Source organism: Ictalurus punctatus, chromosome 3 (assembly GCF_001660625.3).
Source record: "Ictalurus punctatus breed USDA103 chromosome 3, Coco_2.0, whole genome shotgun sequence".
NCBI classification, from domain to species: domain Eukaryota; kingdom Metazoa; phylum Chordata; class Actinopteri; order Siluriformes; family Ictaluridae; genus Ictalurus; species Ictalurus punctatus.
This window is the reverse complement of record NC_030418.2, coordinates 2,542,182-2,563,853: the sequence shown is the minus strand read 5'-3', so window position 1 is coordinate 2,563,853 and position 21,672 is coordinate 2,542,182. Positions and strand designations below refer to the sequence as shown.

Below are 21,672 nucleotides of genomic sequence, written 5' to 3'. Positions count from 1 at the left end.
CAGAGGATCCGATCCCAAAATGGCTGCTCCTGAAGCTGAGCCGCTCTAATACCTCTGCTGATAATGATCTACGACTCCTCTCTATCCCCCTCGCTTTTCTCGGTCTTTTGTTCATCTGTTCCCCGACAACTCGTTTTTCCTCTCTCTGTCGGTCTCGCCCGCTTCGAGTCGTGTCCTTGAGCGTGTTTTAGCTTTGCACTTAAAGCTTTTTTACACCTAAAGTTATAAAACCCGGCTCTCAACCCTAGCACTCTTTCTTCCTGCTCTATCTATCTCTCCCTCCCTGCCTCCTTATTGCGTCTAAAAATGTTCTCAAAGAACACACAGCGCAGTCGGACGAGTTCTCACTTTTCTGCCTGTCACGGCGTGATTTGCGGCGTACGAACAGAGATACGCTTTATATATCGCTACTCGCTCTGAACTCGCGGCGCGTTGCGTAGAAATGAATACGGTGCTTTAAATAACGCCGTTATTTCCTCACCTGAGAGCATTTTTCAGACCATTAAAGGTGGAAATATATCAAGTATACACACCGAAATTACAAAACGTATATGCCATAAAACAAACGTCCCCGTTACAAACGACCGAGCGTTGCCATAAACGTCGAAAGCTGTAATTATTTGTTTTTTCGAACGCTGAAAGTTCTACCGAGGTGACGGCGGGCTCATTCATATTCATCCTGACTACGGCGGCCCGTTTAAAATAGTCATTACAGAGTCAGTGTTTTGTGTTTGTCCTCAAAAAAAAAAAAGTGGAAAGAAAAAAAAAACAACTTCAAACACTCAACAACGTGTCATGAATGATGAAGTAGATTTTAGGGTAATGGAGGAATTGTATTGCTTCTCTTCTTCTCTTCCTCTCATTCTCTCGCTTCTTTATCTCTCTCCCACCTCTTTCTCCTTCATGTATTGTCTCTTTATTTGTCCTGGCAGTGGCCTAGTGCTTTATTATTCACGAAACATGCCTGAGTGAACTGTAATCTAATCATTTGGAGCGTCTCTACTGTTACAGTCACCCAGAATATTTCACTCTGGACCCCTAATTCGGGTTAAGCTTTCGAAACACGCCATTATTTTTTATTTAAAAGCAAGGCTTACCATGCAGCTCTATTAATTGGTACCTTGCACCTCATTAGAAAGGCCAGGGGTGCACTGTGGCACGACGAAAACTTCGTGTCGCACCGCTGTTGAGCGCAATTACAGTTTTATCGCCGCGGTTAACGTTCAGCTCGGCCCGTTTACGCAAGCCCCTGCATAAAGCCTAGGTTGGATTTTTCTCCACGTCAGGCAGTTCTTTTAGTACAGCTTGGATTCCAGGTGGTGAGGATTTATTAGCCTTGGTCTCCTGAAGCATCATTCATTTAATCATCTTCAAGCATATTATATAGTAACTTCTATGAATTCTTTGGTGGATATAGTGTAACTAATAGGAAAGGTGTGAAATTATGAGATGCGGGACTCGCTGAGAGCTTCTGGGAATTATTTTGCTGGCAAAAACTAGAACTTCCGCATTAATACATCACCAGTAACATTACAAATTGGTTGAGGCTGTTTAATATAAAAATAAAAAACAACAACTAATAAGCTATATATTCTATATCTGTATTAATCAATGTAGCTATTTTAAGTGCTATAGCTCAGAAATCCTGTCAGATTAGCACAAGGTAGCCTGCTAGCTAGAATATGACTTAAACTCCTGCCGGAGGAGCTCGTGTTAGCTTGCTAGCCAGAAAAGGACTTAAAAAAATCCTATATAATTCAAAATCCTGACAATGTTGGCTAGCTGTACGAATACGGTTCAGAAATCCTGTCAGAAAATTAAGTACGTTAGCTTGCTAGTGAGAGTATGACCAAGTTCTGGCAGAAATCCTGGCAAATGAGACTGGGGTGTTTTAGCTGGACAGTATATGATAAAATCCTGTGAGAAATCCTGTCAGATTAGTGCAGGTTAGCTTACTAGCAAGAACATGACTTCAAGTCCTGTTCTATCTAGCTAGCATAACTGAGAAGATTATTAGCTAGCCGAATAGAGTTAGGGCCGTTTACGAATATGTCATTTATTTACATATACATTTTGAAATCCCCTCAGAAATTCTGGCTACAGTTAGCAGCTAATGAACATTTATGAGATAAAATCCTCTCAGAAATACTCAGTTTAACTCACCTTAGCTAACTGGATAGAGTTTGCAGTGAATGAACATTTACGAATAAGGCTTAAAATCCTCCCAGAAATCCTGTCAGTTTAGCTAATGTTAGCTAGCTAGGTAGCTAGCTAGAGGTAGCATTTGATGAACATTTACGAATATGACTTAAAATCCTCTCAGAAATTCTCTCAGGTTTGCTCAATATTAGCTAGCTAGCTAGAGCTAGCAGCAAATGTGACTTTTCAAAACTGTCTCAGAAATCCTGTCAAGTTAAAAATGAAGTAAACATTATGTGCATTTATGAATACCTTTTAGGTACTCTATTCAAAGTAAAAAAAAAAAAAAAGATCTTCATATCTGAAATTTGTACGAAGTGCTTCATGGATAATGCTACACATGACTGAGATATAAGGGAGACACTGATTTGGTTGGAATGCACCCTTGATGCATGAGTAAATACCAAGAGACTTCTCTTGGTATTTCTGAGACGCATGTGCATGAGTCTGTGCCGTCCATGTGTCTGTAATAAGATCCGGAGTCATTCCCTGGTGGTAGACCTCCCAAAGTGTCTCCCCTATTACTTTAGCTCTCAACACATAACCCTCTACATTCGCCTTCTACTTACATGCAAATTCTCACGCTGCCTGGAGATGACCTCCGGGTCATTTATTTTTCTACGGGCAGGAGGACCATGAAAAAGTGAGGGTGACCCCTGACCTTACTTTCTGCCTGACTATTAGGAGAGGTTTAACTGCTCGTATATTTCTGTTTTTGCCGAGGAGTCAAAGGTGCATTGCTAAACTGAATTAAGCGCTGACAAGATATTTAAAGTTTCTTGTATGATAATGGTAAAATCTAATATCACTGTTACACCACATTATCAGTCGACGACTTTTCAAAGAGTGAATGTATCTTCGGCTGTTTGAACGTGCGTTTTATTCACTTTTCCAACTGTACGTTGTTTAAGAAGCGAATCCAACGCATTTAAAAAGGGGGAGGAGCCACTCTATATGTCCCGCCCCGACTTCCGGTTTCAGTGGAAATTACATCAACGCATCGAATAACCCTGCACTTTTCAAAGAACTTCGCAGGGACTTTAACATTAAAACAAACAAAAACAAACAAACATAAAAAACAACAGAACATGTAAAGGATTTTATTGGTTTTGAATGAAAATATACTTAGAACCATGAATATTATTATTAATGCTTAGACAAGGTAATTAACGATAAGAAAGGTTGACGCCGCTCAAAAATAGTGTAGCGTATAGGTTATTTTATACTTTTTGTGCCATCATTATCCTGTTCTGGTTTATCATAATTATCATATCACAGTATTACTATTACTCTGTCATACTGATATATACGTAAACAGCTGTACGCCATGTGTCCCGGGTTAGTGTTTCATTGAGTCATTTGTTCTTCTTATCTCTTGTACTGTGTCGTTATAGTGTGATGTTTTCGTATTAGCCCGTGGCTAGAAATTTAAAATCAGAAATTCAAACCTGGACGTCAGAGATAGGGTTTGATTAAGCGTACACTTGATTAAAGGAAGTGACTGCAATGTTCACGACCTACTTATTAAAGGAACAATTAGTGGTACACATGCAGTGCTTTGCAGTATGATATGTTTCATTTTAAGGCGTGCTTTGATTTGATGTATAGACATTATTTGTTATGGACAGCGTAAAACTAGCACTGCCATGAAGATTTTAAAGTATCTTTTATACTGTTACAGCCACTATTCAGTTTTAATTAAACCAAAAAAGTACTATCTGTCAGGCTGTCACTGAAAAAAGAGCCCTTCTACTGCATTTTTAAATGACTGGGAGTTGCCTTTGGCAGACAGGCGTGTGTTTTAGAGGGTGCGGCTTTATGAGGATTATCGGTGTGTGATTTAGAGACCACCTTTCATTTCTGGCAGTAACGTTTAGCTATCATTTAAAAAAAACAAAACGCGGCAGAATGCTGATGAAGCATCCAGATGTAGTGTGCAGGACAAATCCAGAGCGAGAGCGATGAAAGGAAGTGAAGGAAGGGAAGAGAAATGTCAACACGAGAGATCCGAAATTGCCTAATTGACTCGAAAAGATAAAATCAGATGTTTTAAGCCGGTGGTCTTCTTTATCACTCACTACTCCATCATGTTTCGTTGGTCAGGGGTCCGAGCGCTTTCTTTTTGCCGACTTGAAAGCGTAATCGCTTGGACTGGTTCCACATGTACTGGTTTTAAAATTTCAGCTTCTCCATGCACTGTGGCCACGCTGTATAATAACTGTGTAAGTAGTGAAGCCCTCATTTCTCATCTGGATGAATATTTGGCAACACTGTCTGCTCTGCAGGCCCAAATCACATCTATTTCGACCTCTGGAACACTGTCCCAAAGTCCGAGCCACTTACTCAATTCATTAAGCAGCATAATTAGGCAATTTTTTTAATCAACAGAAGCAAGGCTTACTGGAAGGGCTTCTGTATTGCTAATCAGAACAGAACAGTCGAGTGTGTTTCCAGCATTTGGATCAGACAGAAAAACTTTAAGATGTTCGATGAGGTTTATGCTGTAGTTTTGGAGGATTATTTATTACCAGCTACCAGAGAATGTTATCGGAAAGTTCAGTGAGGTGGTCGACGTGCTCCAGGAAGGTTAAGCTGTAATTGAATGCTTTGAAAACGTGTACTTATGGTTAACTTCTTAGGGCAAACACTAGTTATTTATCTAAATGTGGTTCTATGAACCCCATATAACTGCCAGGGGTGGTGAGAACCACGTGGATACTCTCTCGTGTGCCTGTACATGCAAACCAAGACCTTTCTACAAAGTGAAGTTATGTATGACACAATATTAGCAGTAATTACTGTCATCATTCAGCCATCTTTCATGAAGTTATATACGACACATTATTTACAGTAATTACTGTCGTCATTCAGTCTTTCTCTGGAACATTTTTTGCTGAGTTCTCGCAAGTCAGCGCTGGCTCCAAACGAAAAGGAACCCTGGTGATTATCCAGGACTCACAGAAGCACAACTATGTACATAACAAGCCCCATTTCAATCCTCCCAACTGCTTGAAGCAGTAAGAATCACCTGGATAAAGTATGCCATAACTGACATAAGTTATAAGGCTGTAGCCCTAACATGTACCATGGAACCAGGGAGTATTCTGTATTTTTGCATACGCAACTTTAACGCATCAGCACCAGCTTTGTTTTTTTGCAGCCTGCGTAATTTTAATCATCTGTACATCATACATCGTCGAAAATTTGAACCGCAACTGTGAGCGTTTCAATTCTGTGTTTATTTGCAGTGTTAATAGCTTGATCCTGTTCTAGTTGCTCGGGTAATTAGACCCACTTGTCACACGCAGCCTGCGTTTCTCTCCTCCTTCTTTCAGCTTTCCTACACTTAAGCTGAAGAGCGTCTGAGCGCCTGCAACCTTTTCCGCATCACCAAATTAAATTCAGGCACCAAAGCAAGCAGCTTTCATTTGTGTTTAATGCCCCTCAACCAACAGTTCCCCCCACTCTCATACGTCTAATTAGATTCAGAGAAAATGAACTCTAATTAAAATTTTAAGACTCCCCCTAAAAAGCACTAAACTGGCGTGTCGGCATGTTCGCCACGCAGGTCTGGCGTTTTTATGTTCGTACCAAACCGAGGAACTCCGAGCGCCCTGATACAAAAACACATTTCATTAAGTCTGCTATTAAACTGGTGTTGATTTCCCTTCTCCTTACAGTATACACTCTCTGTGTGGCCTTGTTTTTTAGGCACCAGCTCCCTTTTTGTTGTTTTCCGCTGGAGCTTTTCCTGATTAGAGCTGAGGCAATATCCTGTTAGGAAATGAAACGCATATCAGATAAATCATGGCTATATGAGAAATGAGATTCACATTGCTGGTTTCTTCTCACATTGTTAAGAACATCGCTCCCTTATGATCACATGCGTACGTTTCTGAATCATCCTAGTACTGAGCTGCAGGTCTTGCTATCGACTTGACCTACAGTAAATGTCCAGGACTAAATATAGGATCGTATTAATGATATCTTACCAAATCATTTATTTGTTTTCGAAGCAAATACTGTGTATGAACATTTCGAATCTGAATTTTTGTAGAACATATTTCGGATAAGTCTTTTATTTTATGGCTCCGTTATTCTCTAAGTTTCAGTGCAAACCCAAAACGAACGTCTTGATTGACTACATTTGTGGAAAATTTTGTAAAATGTACTACTCCTGTTTGATTATTTGATTTTAATGCACCATCAAGAATGAATATAAAGTGACGCACACAACTAAAAAACAAATAAGACTGAGTCACCTGGTTGAATAATGATTGAATAATGAAGTTCTTCCGTGCGTTCCAGACCACCAGGCAGTTTCCTTCAAAATTACTGGAATTTTACCGGTATTGCTCAATACCTTGACGAGTACCAGCGGTGAAGCGTTTGATCATCTTGTGACCGTGACCCTATATACATAGGCAGCCTACAAAAGGTACGTTGCTATGCCACACCAATCCAATTTTCCAATGTCTAATTATTGTCAATTGAGGAAGTTAGTTCAAGACACTCGGTATAGCATTATAATTCACTGTTTTTCACACCAAACAAAGGGGCGTGTTCTTGCATTTGACTTATTACTTATTTCTGACTATGAATGGCATTATCAGTGCAGGATGGCATGGCATTTATTCTGGCAGAACCAGATGCAGTTGGATGATCAAAGCCCTACCCTATCATTTATCTGTCATGTACTGTATGAAAGAAGGTAAGTTTGTATGCTGCATTGTGGCAGCGAAAACAGAAATGGTCAGATGGTTCGTTTCTTAAGTCCCTGCAATGAGAAGAGTGAGCACTTTAACAGAAGAAGAAACTGTGAGCAGGAATGCAACACGGCAACGAAGTGCAAAACTCAGAGGAGCTTAGTACAGCTGGCCCGCATACAGAGACAGACCCGGATGTAATCTCAGTGGCTGTTTTGTACCCCAGTGGTGGTTGATGTAAAACAGCGACCAAGCAGTTCTGTAGGCAAGCTCGACCAGTGGACCTTCTGTCTTAAGAGCTGCCTATGTATTGGCCAGATGCAGCCGGATAGGGGACGTGCTATCTCTCAGCAGTCCCGTGCCTAGGGATTGGCAAAATTACATTAGAACACAGGTCGATATGACAGACTGTACAATTGTATTTACAGACAAGGCAAACGATTTGGGTCACAATGTGTTGGCTAAATCTACTAAACCTCTCTATTACATTTTTCTATTAGTTTATGCTTATAGTTTAAAATGGTTTTGTCCCTTTTCCCTGTTCTCATGGCCCTTTGCTCTATTTCCAAGCTAAGACAAAATGTGTGTTTATGCCTTTTTAGTTAAACAGTGCCTCAATTAGCACCGTACTCAGGAGGGTCATTTGCAACCTGTGCACACTTTTTATTCTGCTTGTGCTCAATGTTACATTAACATATTAATGCCCTTGTCGTGCATGGTGCTTGTAAGAAAAAGGGACTGTTTTAAAGGTGACTTGTAAAACACGGACGAATACAAAGAACGCGCTATCGCAGAGTCAGTCAAGTGGACTTATTGATGGATTAGGGGGCTTGCTCTTAAAGTCGATACGTCGACAAAAGCACAGAAGGATATGGTTGTATGCACCCTTGAAGAGAACTGAGAATTGCTCACTACGCACAGAGTAGTAATAATAATAATAAGTATGTATGAAGCTGTTTCATATCTACAAACATAATCTACTAATAATTAGATTGACCTGTTTATTTATTAGGGAATTTGAAAAGAACATGATGCTTTATATTTATTTGTTACATTTTTAACCTGCAGGCTTGAGCCTTGTAACTCATTCCCGTTTGCACCCAAACACTGATTTAAAGTATTAGCACACATACAGGATTGGTTGTCCTCTTGCTAAAGTCCATAGCTGTAAGCTATATTTTGTCAGGTAATAATTATGTTCTCTTTCGAGTCTCACTCACCGCTCTTGAATTCTTTACAATGGCTCGATTAAACTTTTATCACTGTTTTTTTTTTTCTTTTTCTTCCTGCATGTCGTAAAGGGATCTTGGAGCTCTGTGCACAGTGTTGTTTAAAGTGTGTGTGTGTGTGTGTGTGTGTGTGTGTGTGTGTGTGTGCGTTTGTCTCAGAGCTGTACACTTATGGGCGGTGTTTATCATCAGTGGTGTCATTAATGGTGCTACAGATGGCATGTAGTATGAGTTTCTAGTTTATTACATACTCTACCTCTGTGTTCCTTTATAAAAGAACACACCTCATGTAATCTTTACAGTCATTCCAGTTGGGAATCAGACACATCTGTCTTATCCAAACTGCCTCCATTTCTTCACCGGTGTGGTTTAGGACACTAGTGTGACTTAGTGTCATCTATAAAAATGAACAAAACTTCACTCTGTAGTTGAACACTGTAACATTATGAGGGTAGTAAACTGGACAACCTTTTTTTTTTATGTTAGTGTTAGTACAGCCTAGGCTCTGCCTCCTAAAGTTTGAAGACTGTTTGAAGGCATTGTTTTAAAAATAGCAACTAACGGAAGTTTTCTCCTTCTAAATGTTATATATCCCTCACTATAACATTTCTGGACATTTTTTTTTTTTCTGTTGAAAATGGAGTTTAGTTCTAGTCTAGCCAAAAATAAAAAATAAATAAATAAATAAAAAAGCCTCAAGCCTCAGTGGACGATGCTTCATTTTGCAGACGAACACCCCATTTATACTACTGTGGCAACTGTTGAGTTTATCAGAGTAAAAAAAAAAAAAAAGAAGAATATTCTTGACTGACCAAAGTAGATCTGAACACAATTTTACTTACTGAGGATATGATTGAAGGGAAAAAAGCTTACTCCAAAGTAAGCAGGAAGTGAAAATTACAGGCCTGACATATCATCAGCAAGGGAAATACACAGTGTCTGTCAGTGTTTATGGGTCACAGACTCCAGAAAATCAACACTTGTAAAAGGTTTGCTCACAAGTATTAAAATTGACATAGGGGTCTGGTGTATAGAGGACATTATATATATATAACCTGAATCCTGAACTGGAGATAAAATAAACCAGAGCCAAAACAACAGAAATGTCACCTGACTTGACACTTGACACTCGCACAGCGTACCTACACATCTGTTTCTGCTATACAGACATGTCGAAACGGGAGGTCCGGTTTGCACAGATGGGATATCTGTTTCATATCAACCTGAGATTTCATAGAAGGGTTTACTTACTTTAGGCTTGTGTGAACAATGATTGACGATGCTGTCATGGTGGCCTTCCACGATCCGGGACAAGGAAGAATAGCATCCCGTGTATCGTTAGCTAAAACGTTTTGTGTCATCGAGTAGTTATTTAATTATTTTGAAATTGTGTGTCTTTTTCTTTGTGTGTAACCCACCACACATGACGGACGGACTGTCCGATCTCTCTTTCGGACATACTTGATTGGTTAGTCATAGGTAAATGAAATTTCTTTGAAAAAAAAAGGTTTCTCGATATGTTAAATATTTCTCTGCTTTTATGTTTTGGAAGAGAGTTTAGAGTCAAAAGCCATTAAATTATAACAAGGAAACTGAAACAACATTGATTCTGTAGATCTGAAAGAGCTAAAGAATAATATAAACCACAGTGCTGTTGAATCTAGTTGGCTAGAAGGTGTTGATAAATTTTCTATAACAGCAGCTCTGACAGTCAAAATGACTTTATTTTTTCCTTAAAATGGTACATTTTAAACATCGGTTTAAACATTTGATATGTTTTCTATGCTCTATTGGGAATAACATTTAGGAGATTTGCAAATCATTGCATTCTGTTTTTATTTACATTTTACACGGCGTTCCCAACTTTTTTGGAATCGGGGTTGTATTACAACTATAGTGAACTGTTTGTAGTACAGCTAACACTTTAAAAGATGGAACGTTGCATGGTGTTTTTTCAGGTTAGTTTTGTCTACGCTTTGTTTGGCCTTGTACGTCTACGGATTATTATTTGACAGCACATTAATCTTCTCGTGGAACTTGTTCACACTATTGTTGCCACTATTTGTTTTTTTAAACACGATCAGGATGAACAGGTATTCAGATGTGGGCTGCATGTTCAACACACACCTACAGGGCATTTTCTCGTCCCACAAGCCTGATGCTGCGGATTTATGATAATCCACACCTAATCCTGATTTCATTTGATGTATTAAGACGTTTATACACTTAGCCACTTGAATATACCGCACATTATCTAGACGGCGTTCATCTTTTTTTTCCGACGAGGCGACACTACTTCATCGCAACGGCTGCCGATAACCGACTGAACAATAGGTCAGCTATTATACGAGATGTAATTATGATTGGGATGAAACCAGTGTGAATATGGCAGATGATTAAGGTCATTGTGTAAATGGATTCAAATTGGACTGCGGTATGATTAAGTAATGAAATGGTCTGAGTTTGGGAAATATTATCCTGTATTAACCTATGTTTTATCTCCTAATTCCATAATCACCCATCATTATGTGTAGCTGCTGGATCTGTGGCTTTTAACAGATTTTCTGCATTTAAGAAAAATATATTGTTCCAATTTATTTCCACTGATATCAGCTGAAACGTCATGCTGCAGTTGCACCTCCTGTGTAATATTTCCTGTAAACAAATAATACCAGTGCATTGCTGAAATCTCATTGGTTTGAAGGCAAATCACAGGTTAATATTAATGTAGATGCTTTGATACATTATCATTTACGTTATACATTATAACATAGTGACAACGACTTTTATGGCAGACGCTACAGAAAAACAAAAGAGAAAGAGCAAATATACATTCCTACATAATGAACCAGTCATAAATAAATAATTATTATGCTTGAATAATCATGCATTTTTTATTTGATTCATGTTGAAGACTTTTTTTCCCCTCCACAAACACATGTAAGATCCACAGTAGGACCCAAGAGTTCAAGCCACCTCCATATAAGTCCAACAGATTCTGTAAACCAACCTCATGTTTGTTATTCTCACCCACCTCTACCCTCCTCTTCAGCAGCCATTATGTAATAATAATATCATCTAAAATAAACCCAGAGATTCCTGAAATGAAACCAGGCCTGGTTATTTGTGCTCCATTAGCCGTGTGGTTTCTGAGTGCGGTTTCCTAGTTGTTCTCTTCTGCTTATTGCCTTGGTTCGAGGCATGTGAGAAATGTGTTCTCATGTCTGGGTAGGTGTTTGTGGCTAACCAGTGCCACTAAAAATTGCTCTGAGGATCATTAATTTGTTCCCTGGGTGTATTGCGGCACTTAGAAGCTCAGGGAAAATTCACTACACCATGGATGTTCAAGTAAAAGTGTAAACGGTCCAGTTGCATGAAATGTTTTACTTCAAAAGAACAGAACAAGCAGCTAATATGTCCGAACTCTGACAGCGGTTACTTTGTGGCTATAAATAAGACAATTTGACGTGGTTGTATGTTGTTTCGTAGTGTTGCCTCATGTCACAACTTTTGACTGGCATCACAGACTCTGAACTGATTAGACATCTGATTTTTTGTTTTTTGTTTTTAGACATCATCAGTTTTTTAATCTCGGCAGAAAGAGCAAATTAACTTAAAAACCTTTGAAAGTCTGTGAGAACGCTAACATTTCTGAGCTAAGGTCTTGTGTCAAGACCTGTAGCTAGTTTCTGATATTTCAGTTAAAATATTTACATAAATGGATGTGATTGGCTGCAACAGAGGATCTGCTACAGAAAATCCAATTTTTTCATGTTTAGAAAATTAGAATCGTGGTAGCGTTGCCTGTTTTTTCATACATTTATCTGCATTGTTTTTTCAGCTGCTGCACTGCATTGCTGGGTCACAAGGCATAAAGTAATTGTAGCTATAGTCACACGGCATAAAGTGATTGCTTTCAAAGTACTATCACAACGTTTACAACCTTTATTCCCTTAAATCAGGTGTACACTAAGGAATATTGAGCATGGTTCTTTATACTGAGTTTCCGATATCGAGTTTTTTCTTCTTGATTTGCTCTGCCTACAGTAGTACAGGCAACTGTGAATGATTAATAGCAAAGATGGCATTGGACTGTGGTCAAGCACAAGCTCTGACTGAGATCAACGTTTTACTCAGCAGACGTTAGTGACTGTCCTGAACTTGATATGCCTTCTTCAGCTCACATCATAGCTGCTAATATATGAGTTCACCAGTGTATACAGCCTGACTGTGTTGACTGACCACTGTTTCCCAATGTCCAATCACTGATTACCACTGTTTCCTAATGACCATCCCTGATTACCACTGTTTCCCCATGTCCAGTCACTGATTACCACTTTTTCCTAATGACCAATCACTGATTACCACTGTTTCCCCATGACCAATCACTGATTACCACTGTTTCCCCATGACCAATCACTGATTACCACTGTTTCCCAATGACCAATCACTGATTACCACTGTTTCCCAATGACCAATCACTGATTACCACTGTTTCCCCATGAACCATCACTGATTACCACTGTTTCCCCATGACCAATCACTGATTACCACTGTTTCCCCATGACCAATCACTGATTACCACTGTTTCCCAATGACCAATCACTGATTACCACTGTTTCCCCATGACCAATCACTGATTACCACCGTTTCCCCATGACCTATCACTGATTACCACTGTTTCCCCATGACCAATCACTGATTACCACTGTTTCCCAATGACCAATCACTGATTAACATTGTTTCCCCATGACCTATCACTGATTACCACTGTTTCCCCATGACCAATCACTGATTACCACTGTTTCCCCATGACCAATCACTGATTACCACTGTTTCCCCATGACCAATCACTGATTACCACTGTTTCCCCATGACCTATCACTGATTACCACTGTTTCCCAATGACCAATCACTGATTACCACTGTTTCCCCATGAACCATCACTGATTACCACTGTTTCCCCATGACCTATCACTGATTACCACTGTTTCCCAATGACCAATCACTGATTACCACTGTTTCCCAATGACCAATCACTGATTACCACTGTTTCCCCATGAACCATCACTGATTACCACTGTTTCCCCATGACCAATCACTGATTACCACTGTTTCCCCATGACCAATCACTGATTACCACTGTTTCCCCATGACCAATCACTGATTACCACTGTTTCCCAATGACCTATCACTGATTAACATTGTTTCCCCATGACCTATCACTGATTACCACCGTTTCCCCATGACCTATCACTGATTACCACTGTTTCCCCATGACCAATCACTGATTACCACTGTTTCCCCATGACCAATCACTGATTACCACTGTTTCCCCATGACCAATCACTGATTACCACTGTTTCCCCATGACCTATCACTGATTACCACTGGTTCCCCATGACCTATCACTGATTACCACTGTTTCCCCATGACCAATCACTGATTACCACTTTTTCCCCATGACCAATCACTCATTACCACTGTTTCCCCATGACCAATCACTGATTACCACTGTGTCGCCATGACCAATCCCCAGTCACCAATGTTTGTCCCATTCTCACACTTCTTCATTCGAGTTAAACTCTCTCCTTGGAGATATAGTAATAAAAGCGAGTCATTGTTTCCTTTCGTTACTGCTCAGTGTCATGGCTTCTTTTTGATATAAACGTTAATATGCGTAAAAGTTTCTTTTTTTATGCCATGAACAAAGATGTCTTCCATCTATAGGAAGTAAATTATTAATGAAATAAAAAATCTTTATGTATCCATCCATCCATTTTCTATACCACTTATCCTTTTCAGGGTCACGGGAAAACCTGGAGCCTATCCCAGGGAGCATCGGGCACAAGGCGGGGTACACCCTGGACAGGGTGCCGATACAGGGCACAATCACATACACACTCACACACCCATTCATACACTACGGACACTTTAGACACGCCAATCAGCCTACCATGCACGTCTTTGGACTGGGGGAGGAAACTGGAGTACCCGGAGGAAACCCCCGCAGCACGGGGAGAACATGCAAACTCCACACACACAGGGCCACGGTGGGAATCGAACCCCCGACCCTGGAGGTGTGAGGCGAACGTGCTAACCATGAATATGCAAATCAGTATAGGGCGTCATCGAGCAACTTTTTGAGTGTCTACTTTCCACGAAAAACAGTTGGCAGCACTGCGTGTAGTTCTGTTTCGGTCACAAAACTTGTGCATAACATTTCACAAATCTTTTTGTTCTCCCAGAAGTACTTGTATACAAATGAACCAAACTGCAAATTATGAAATAGTGACATAATATCTTGAAATATTGACTTATAAAGTTGAGGTAACAAGATATTAAGTTGAAATAATAGCAGTTCAACTTTTTTTTGCACGACTTGCAGTTCTAGGCTTCTGTACTTGGAAAGTATGTCTCTGTTATAAATGGAAATAAATGAAAATTTTGCAGTGTATAAAAAAAATTGCACACATAGTTGCGCCTTTAAATACTGATACCTTTAGATACTTTATTCATATAATGAATTTTTTATTATAAATGTAAATAGTTTTTTTTTCGGCTACACAGCTGTAAGTTATCTCATCATGGCATACGACATGTGCTTAACACCTTCCTTAATATTAATATTTTTGCTTTTATTAACTCTTCCTACTCTTATTATTATTATGACTACTATTCTTTTAACAATGAACTCTCAGATAATTTATTCATCCACAACTGTGCAAGCTGTTTTGCGTTCTTTGAGAACGTCAAACCAAATAAGTAAAAAAAATAAACAAGAGTTACATTATTTGCCTTTTTTGGACAGTTTTATGAGCTGAAGATCCATTATTATCATCAATCTTTGGAGAAATAATGTAAGAATTGTGCAATGTGCAGGAATATAAGACTCTCAGAACTTGATGAATTTATAGTCTAGCGTGTTTACTTTTGAGAAAAGATCGTTGTTTTAATGCGCAAGGCCTGCGTATGTGCTGTCTTCTGTCTTTAATTCAGATAAAGCAGTCGATTTTTTATCTTGATAGTGATATTGTTTCATTTTACCTGACAAGTATTTCTGTTAGACAATGTGATGTAATTTATTTCTGACATAGCTACAGCAGGCGCTCCACAAACGTTCTCACAACATTCAAACACGCATCTGTTCAAATCAACGCAGCTGTGAATTGAGATGAGATTTTTTTTTTTTTTTTTTTTCCAGTTCGCTTAAGGAAAGGTTCAATGAAAAGTTTATTGAAGAAAAAAAAAAATATGTTCAAAAAGTTAGAAGTTAACTTCACATTTAACCTTCATATTAATTTATGTCTTACTTTTTATGGTTATACTTTTTAGATACTTCATTTATTTGATATATTTAACTGCAACGTATAACAACTGCACATATGCAAAATACATTCAAAACACAGTTGTAGGATCTTTGTATCCCTCATATTATATTTCTATATATGTATATTTTTTTTTTCTCGAATGTAAATTTCTACAGTTTCACTACACGTCATACGGTGTAGAGTTCTGTGTGTGACCGATGAGGTTTACGACTCCAAAAATGTCAAAAAAATCTATATTTAAGATTTTAAGTACAATAAAATATAGCAATGGTGGACAACTGAAATGACTTTTTTTGTGAAAAATGGCGAGGCTATTTTCTGGTCACATTTAGGCCCAAAGTTTGAAGGCAGAATGTTCCAGAAAGGTGAATGTTATACAGATGATAAAATAGCGTATTTCTGCCTCTTTTCTTAAATACAGAAGCTTACTGCTCTTATACTCGCTTACTAGTAGCTTATAGTAGCTTCACCCCTTATACCCCCATCTTATTATTATACAGTTATTAATCTGAAAGCATATTATTACTATGAATTGTGAAGTTGCTACAGTGATTTATAATACCACTATCCGGTGTCACTAAGAAATGGATGGGTTCCCTTTTGAGTCTCTTCTTCATGTTGTCTCAGAGGGTTTTACTCACCACTGTCCCCATTAGGCATTTAAATCTACATCCAGTTTTCTGTACATCTGCTGTCATGTGTCAAAGGTGCCCTACAACTAAAATTGAATTGGCCTTTAAACATTAAAATTAAAGGCTTCAACCGTTTTGTTGTTGTTGTTATTGTGGTTGTTGTTGTTGTCGTCACTCAACCAGACTTGCTCCCTGTGGCTACGCTAAGCAGAAAATGGATCCTCCTTTGTTGTCACGTTTAATCAAAGCGAGCAAGTCGTCTTCTCGTAAAGAGGAGGCTGACTCGTGTAGAAACAACGTCGGTCTGCAGCACTTTAATAAAAATGTGGCACGCTCTAGTCTCTTAAACAGAACACGACACATTCTAGACATGGCACGTTTGCATCCGTCCTCGTTCCCAGCCGCTTGATAATGGACCGTTTTCTGGTGGATCTTCAGAGTTTCTCCAAAAGTGCAGCTCTGGGAATAACGTGAAAATAACAGATTGTATAATTAAATGGTAAATGCAAAGTTTACTTCAGAACATTTGGCGATACCGCTGAATTTGATATGATTTACAAAACATTTTAGCAGCGTCTGATCGAAGCTACTACATGTGACCACTAATACTGTTCAGAATCTTGGGTAGGTCTACTACTAATTCACGAATGATGATGACCTACAGCTTACCTTACCTTTTATTGCTTCCATAATCCTCATTGCAGTTTTAACCATAAAGTAAAGTGGGTTAACATCATTTCTAGGGTTTGAACCAAGGCTACAATTCCTATAGACATAAGGGGCTGTTGTTGCTCGCTTTAAAATCAACTATTTAGATGTGATCTCCTTTAATTCTTTTAAAAGAAATAATCTTGTTTTGAAGGGCTGCACACCACAAAGTGTCAACATGTCAAGCACCTATAGCCAGTGTACAATAAATGCTATAAGATTAGTAGCATCTTCGCTTCATTTAATATATTGATTTGTGCTCTATTTCACAAAGGGTGCCAATAATTCTGACAGAAAGAGCTACTTCTGTCAGAGTACTCTAACTAAGTGGTAGATTAACCCCCGTCTCTTGCTAAATATAAACGGATTAAAAACAAACAAACAAAAGAGCCCATTTTACACAAAACACTCTGAGATATTGTCAGTATTTCTTTACTCTGAAAGTTTTCTTTTTTTAGGCAGCCATTTTGACAGCCTGGGTTTTTATCAGACTCCTTTGTGGTTTGCTGTGTTACACAAATATTTCAGGAGCAAGCAGGCTCGGTACACTCTCACATCTGATGTCGCGGTGATTATTGGACCCAATTGAGACGGCACAGAGACTCAGAGGAAACACAAATGAAGCCTAGCATCATCTGCTACTTTCCCGCAAACTCACACGCCCACACACACACGAGTACACACACACACACACACGGAAACAGCACGGAGAATAAATTGAAAAGTATTCCTCCCTTGTCTCTGTATTTGCTCTGTTGGCTTGGTTATATATTACTCCTATACATTAGTCATATCATTGTGCTTATTCAAAAACGTCTTCGTATAGGCCTCATGTAGCATATTTAAGTGAACGCAAACACACTCTTAATACGTGATTCGAAATTAATATTAAAGAGAACGCACACGCTATTTGTACCAAAGGCAGTCATTTGTCATGCCTCTCGCTTTCGTACTTTGTACCACAGCGTCGCTGAATTCTCAAATCCGATTGGTCAGAAGGTGTTTAATAAATCACAGGTTTATATGAATGCTCTGCTATGTTATCGTTTCTATAGTAACAACTTCTATAGTAACACAAAGACCTGTCCACAAATGAGTTTTCTAAACTGACATGACGAGCTGTATTTTTGTTGTTGTTTTCTTATTAATTAACATGAAGAGAATAGAGACGCTGGTGTGTCATCGGCTGTTTATAACAACATATTTTAAAAATAAAATATGTAAGGACATGCTGTTATATGAAAATAATCAGTGTTGGGGTGGTAACAGTAAACAGTAATGGGAAAAGAAACAGATAAATATAATTTCAGCTTATGTTTAAGACACTACCGCCAAGTGGAGTTTATACATTTACTGTTTTATTAGTAGAAAAAGTGCATGGAATAACGTAACAGGTAGCCTTGTGTTAGCTAGCAAGCTACTAGTTTCACTGTTTGTTTTTTTTTTTTTTTCTAAGAATTCAGTTTCTTTCTCTTTTTTTTTTTTTTGCCTGATTAATATTGTAATGTTATTCAAACATCAACTAACTTGGTACCAAACCTGGCAAGCAAATCAAATAACTACAGCTTTAATACTAGCATAGCATAAAAAACAGTATTTTATGCTAAGCAGGGCTAAGTTTCCCAACATTCTCATAGCATGAAGATCAAACACTCTTTCTATTAGTTAAGATGATCTAAATTTGGGATTCTCGTAGAAACGGAGCCCACTATGCTGAGCCAAAGAAATGAAAAGAAAAGCTAGTGACATTTTACTTTGTAGTTTAAGGGTGTAAATAGTACTATTATGTGGCTAATGCTATTTTCACCCAGGTGCAAATAGACACTCTGTTATATTACCTAGTGACACGTGTCGTTTTTTTTTTTTTTTTTTCCTTCTGTCGTCTTTGGAACCCAGAGTGCTCGTGTTGTAATGAGTGCAGTGACCTAGTTGCGTGTAATGCAAGTCTCTTAATGCTTTTGTTGTTGTTGTTTTAACACTCCAATGAGATTTTTTCACCTGTTCAAAAAAGCCTTGGAAGTTAAAATGGATCTACAATACATACATAACACATGTACCGTCACATAATTATTTTTTATTTATAATCCTCCAGTGGTTCAACACCTTGTTTCCAGGGCAGGAGCAGAGCAGGAGAGAGCTGTTGCTGCTTGTATACATCTGAAAATGATGAGGGGGGAAAAAACAGCCTGTTTGGCAGGTTTATTACGCTAATTTCCATATTCCTGCTCCAAATCTGCCTTTGCCATGCTCTTCTAGTTGTTCTCACCTTTATTTCACCTTTATCTTAACCTAGATGCTGTAGTTATAAAAGGAACGTATACAATTAATCTGATCAAGGCTGTGTGGGAGCCATTTTAAGTGGCAAACAACAACCCTTTTTGTATTAAGTACCTATTGAAGGAACCAAAAGATTCGGTGTACACTCATTAACAATCAAACGCTTATCAAAAGTCTTGACTGCACGTTGATAAAGGCTTATGGTGAAAACGAATTTGTAAGACAAATGTAATAGTACAAATTTATTTCTGAATTAAAATGTAGTTTTTACATCAAATAGTTTGGTAACACTTTAATTTAAGGTTCAGTAGCAAACTATCTATACGCAAGTAATACATACTTTACTAAATAAACATTGCTGCAATAGGTTATTAAACATTAATGCCTATGTTAATTTAGCAATTTGAATAAATATATGTATATATTTGAAAGCGTGGATTCAAGGATTCGCTATACCAGTCCACTGCTTTACAAAGATTTTGTTTCTCCTGCTCCGGAGCAGCTCCTCGACTCATTATCAAAGACGTGACTGGGTTGAGATCTAAAAAAGTCACCCAATAAAGCTTTCACATGATGCCCAAATATTAATACTTTATATAGTGTTTCAAACGCCCTGCATAAACTATTCATTATTCTACCATTAATGATCATCTTTAATCAGTGTGTATAATTTGTTTTAAATGTATTACCGGACCCTAAATCTTTCTTGCTGTGTTTATTTTAGAACGATATTTTAAAAAAAAATAATAAAGTCACGATCGGTGTTTTAATTAATGGTCGCTCGTTTTGTTCTCTTTGCCAAGGAGTCGTCTGTACTTCCTGTTATTTTAACCGTTCTCAGTATTCGCCGGTCAGTGTTGGAGCTGAACTTAAGACAGTGAAAATACATAAATAAATCACTTCATGTGAGTATACAGTTAATGCAAGAGCCGCTTCCTGGTTGTTTCCCTTTGAGTATTTGATCATGTACGGTTCACTCTTTCCCCTGTCTGTTGTCATAAAGGCCGGAGAATTTAGCTCGATCAGGATAAACATCGTTAACTCCATCTCACTGGACGCACATCAAAATTCCATCAAATATCGACATCTCTCCAATCCTGTGCATAAGCACGCGTTCCAGAGAGAGACTCTTGTCTGGTCTTGGATGGCATGCGTCGAGCTCATGTACCATATAATGAGTGTGTATGGAGCTTTTTGCATCAAAATAATATAGCACGAAATCGGGAAAATGTCAGAATGAAAATTTTATGACGTTCAAAAAAGTCATCGAAAGACTGGAAGTTTCTTTCTATCGATTTTTAACACGGCCAAATAGATGGTGGTTTTTAGGCAGCCGATGTCCATTCGTCCTTTATGACCGTTCACTTCGACCGAACGGACTCCTAGGACAGTCGAGAGGGTTTATCAGATGAAACTTCAACGCATATGTATCTTGATTTAAACGCGTAAAATTGAAAGAACGAGGGTGATACGGTTGAATTTGTTCTGAATTCACCATTTAAACCAATCAGAACTCTCTCTCAGAAAAAAACAAAACAAAACAAAACAAAAAAAAAAAACAATACACTCTAGTCAGAAGAAATAAAAATAGAACACTTTGGAAATAATTCAGCTCATGGTGTTTAGAGAAAGAACGGTTGTCTGTATGATCCCAAGAACACCATACACACAGTGAAGCACAGTAGTGGTAGCTAGCAGTAGTGGTAGCGCGTTGTGAACCCTTGCGTTGTGCACCTGTTCAGGGATGATTAGTTGTGGTTTCATGAACTTTCCACCTGCATATTAGCAAACCTCTTGTACCGACAGGGAGAGTTATGGTCTTTTCTCATCGCTATGACTCTGTTGTTTAATAACATTGTCCCTGAGAACGTTAGCAAAATTTAGACACGACCTTTGAAAACGTAAAGTTATAATCAAACCCATTATATCTTCCGGGAGTCATCACGTGCATTCTTTACGCCCCCCCCTCCCCCCAGCACCACCACCCCCGCCCCCCTACTTGTGTATTGTCTTCTTGGTTTTTGACACTATGAGACCATAAATAACTTTTGTCAGGCTATAAACATAACTCAGGTTATCTCTCAGTTGTAAAACACAGAAGAGGAAATATAATAGAGTTTGTTTTATCCTTGTAAAACACATGCAGAAATGGTTATAGATATACCCCGTTGTAATGGTGGACAATTTAATTAGAAAAAAAAAAGAAAAAAAAGTGCCGTTTTCATATCTAAACAAAGCTCCAGACAGAGATAAAGGAACACATCGAGCTTGACAGCACAATAATACGCGCGTAATCAATATGTAAATGACTTCACTAGCTTAGCATTCACAGGAAAATGAATCTAGAAGGCGAGATTAAAACAAAATACCTCAGTGGCATCAAACCATGTGCTCATTGTGTTGCAGAGGCAACTTTAGTTTGATGTTGTTTCGCTTAATTTCCGAAATGAAGCTTTATGACTGTTCTTTTTCACATTTTGTAGCATTCCTTGATATTCACCACGCAGCATTTTTACATAACTAGTTTCCCAGCACACTTTGTTTTTGAACCGCTTAAAAGGAACCCCGACTACTCGCTCATGCTACGCTC

The 21,672-nt window shown here is 38.5% G+C and overlaps 1 long non-coding RNA gene across 3 annotated transcripts in view; it reads left to right on the top strand.

Moving 5' to 3' along the window:
* The window catches only part of LOC108263720 (uncharacterized), a 134,898-nt gene that overhangs the window by 24,042 nt on the left and 89,184 nt on the right, over positions 1 to 21,672 (top strand). For all 3 annotated transcript variants that reach the window (XR_008396249.1, XR_001812253.3, XR_001812252.3), the window contains exon 4: positions 6,508 to 6,637. This is a non-coding gene — a long non-coding RNA (uncharacterized LOC108263720). The remainder of the gene's footprint in view (positions 1 to 6,507; positions 6,638 to 21,672) is intronic.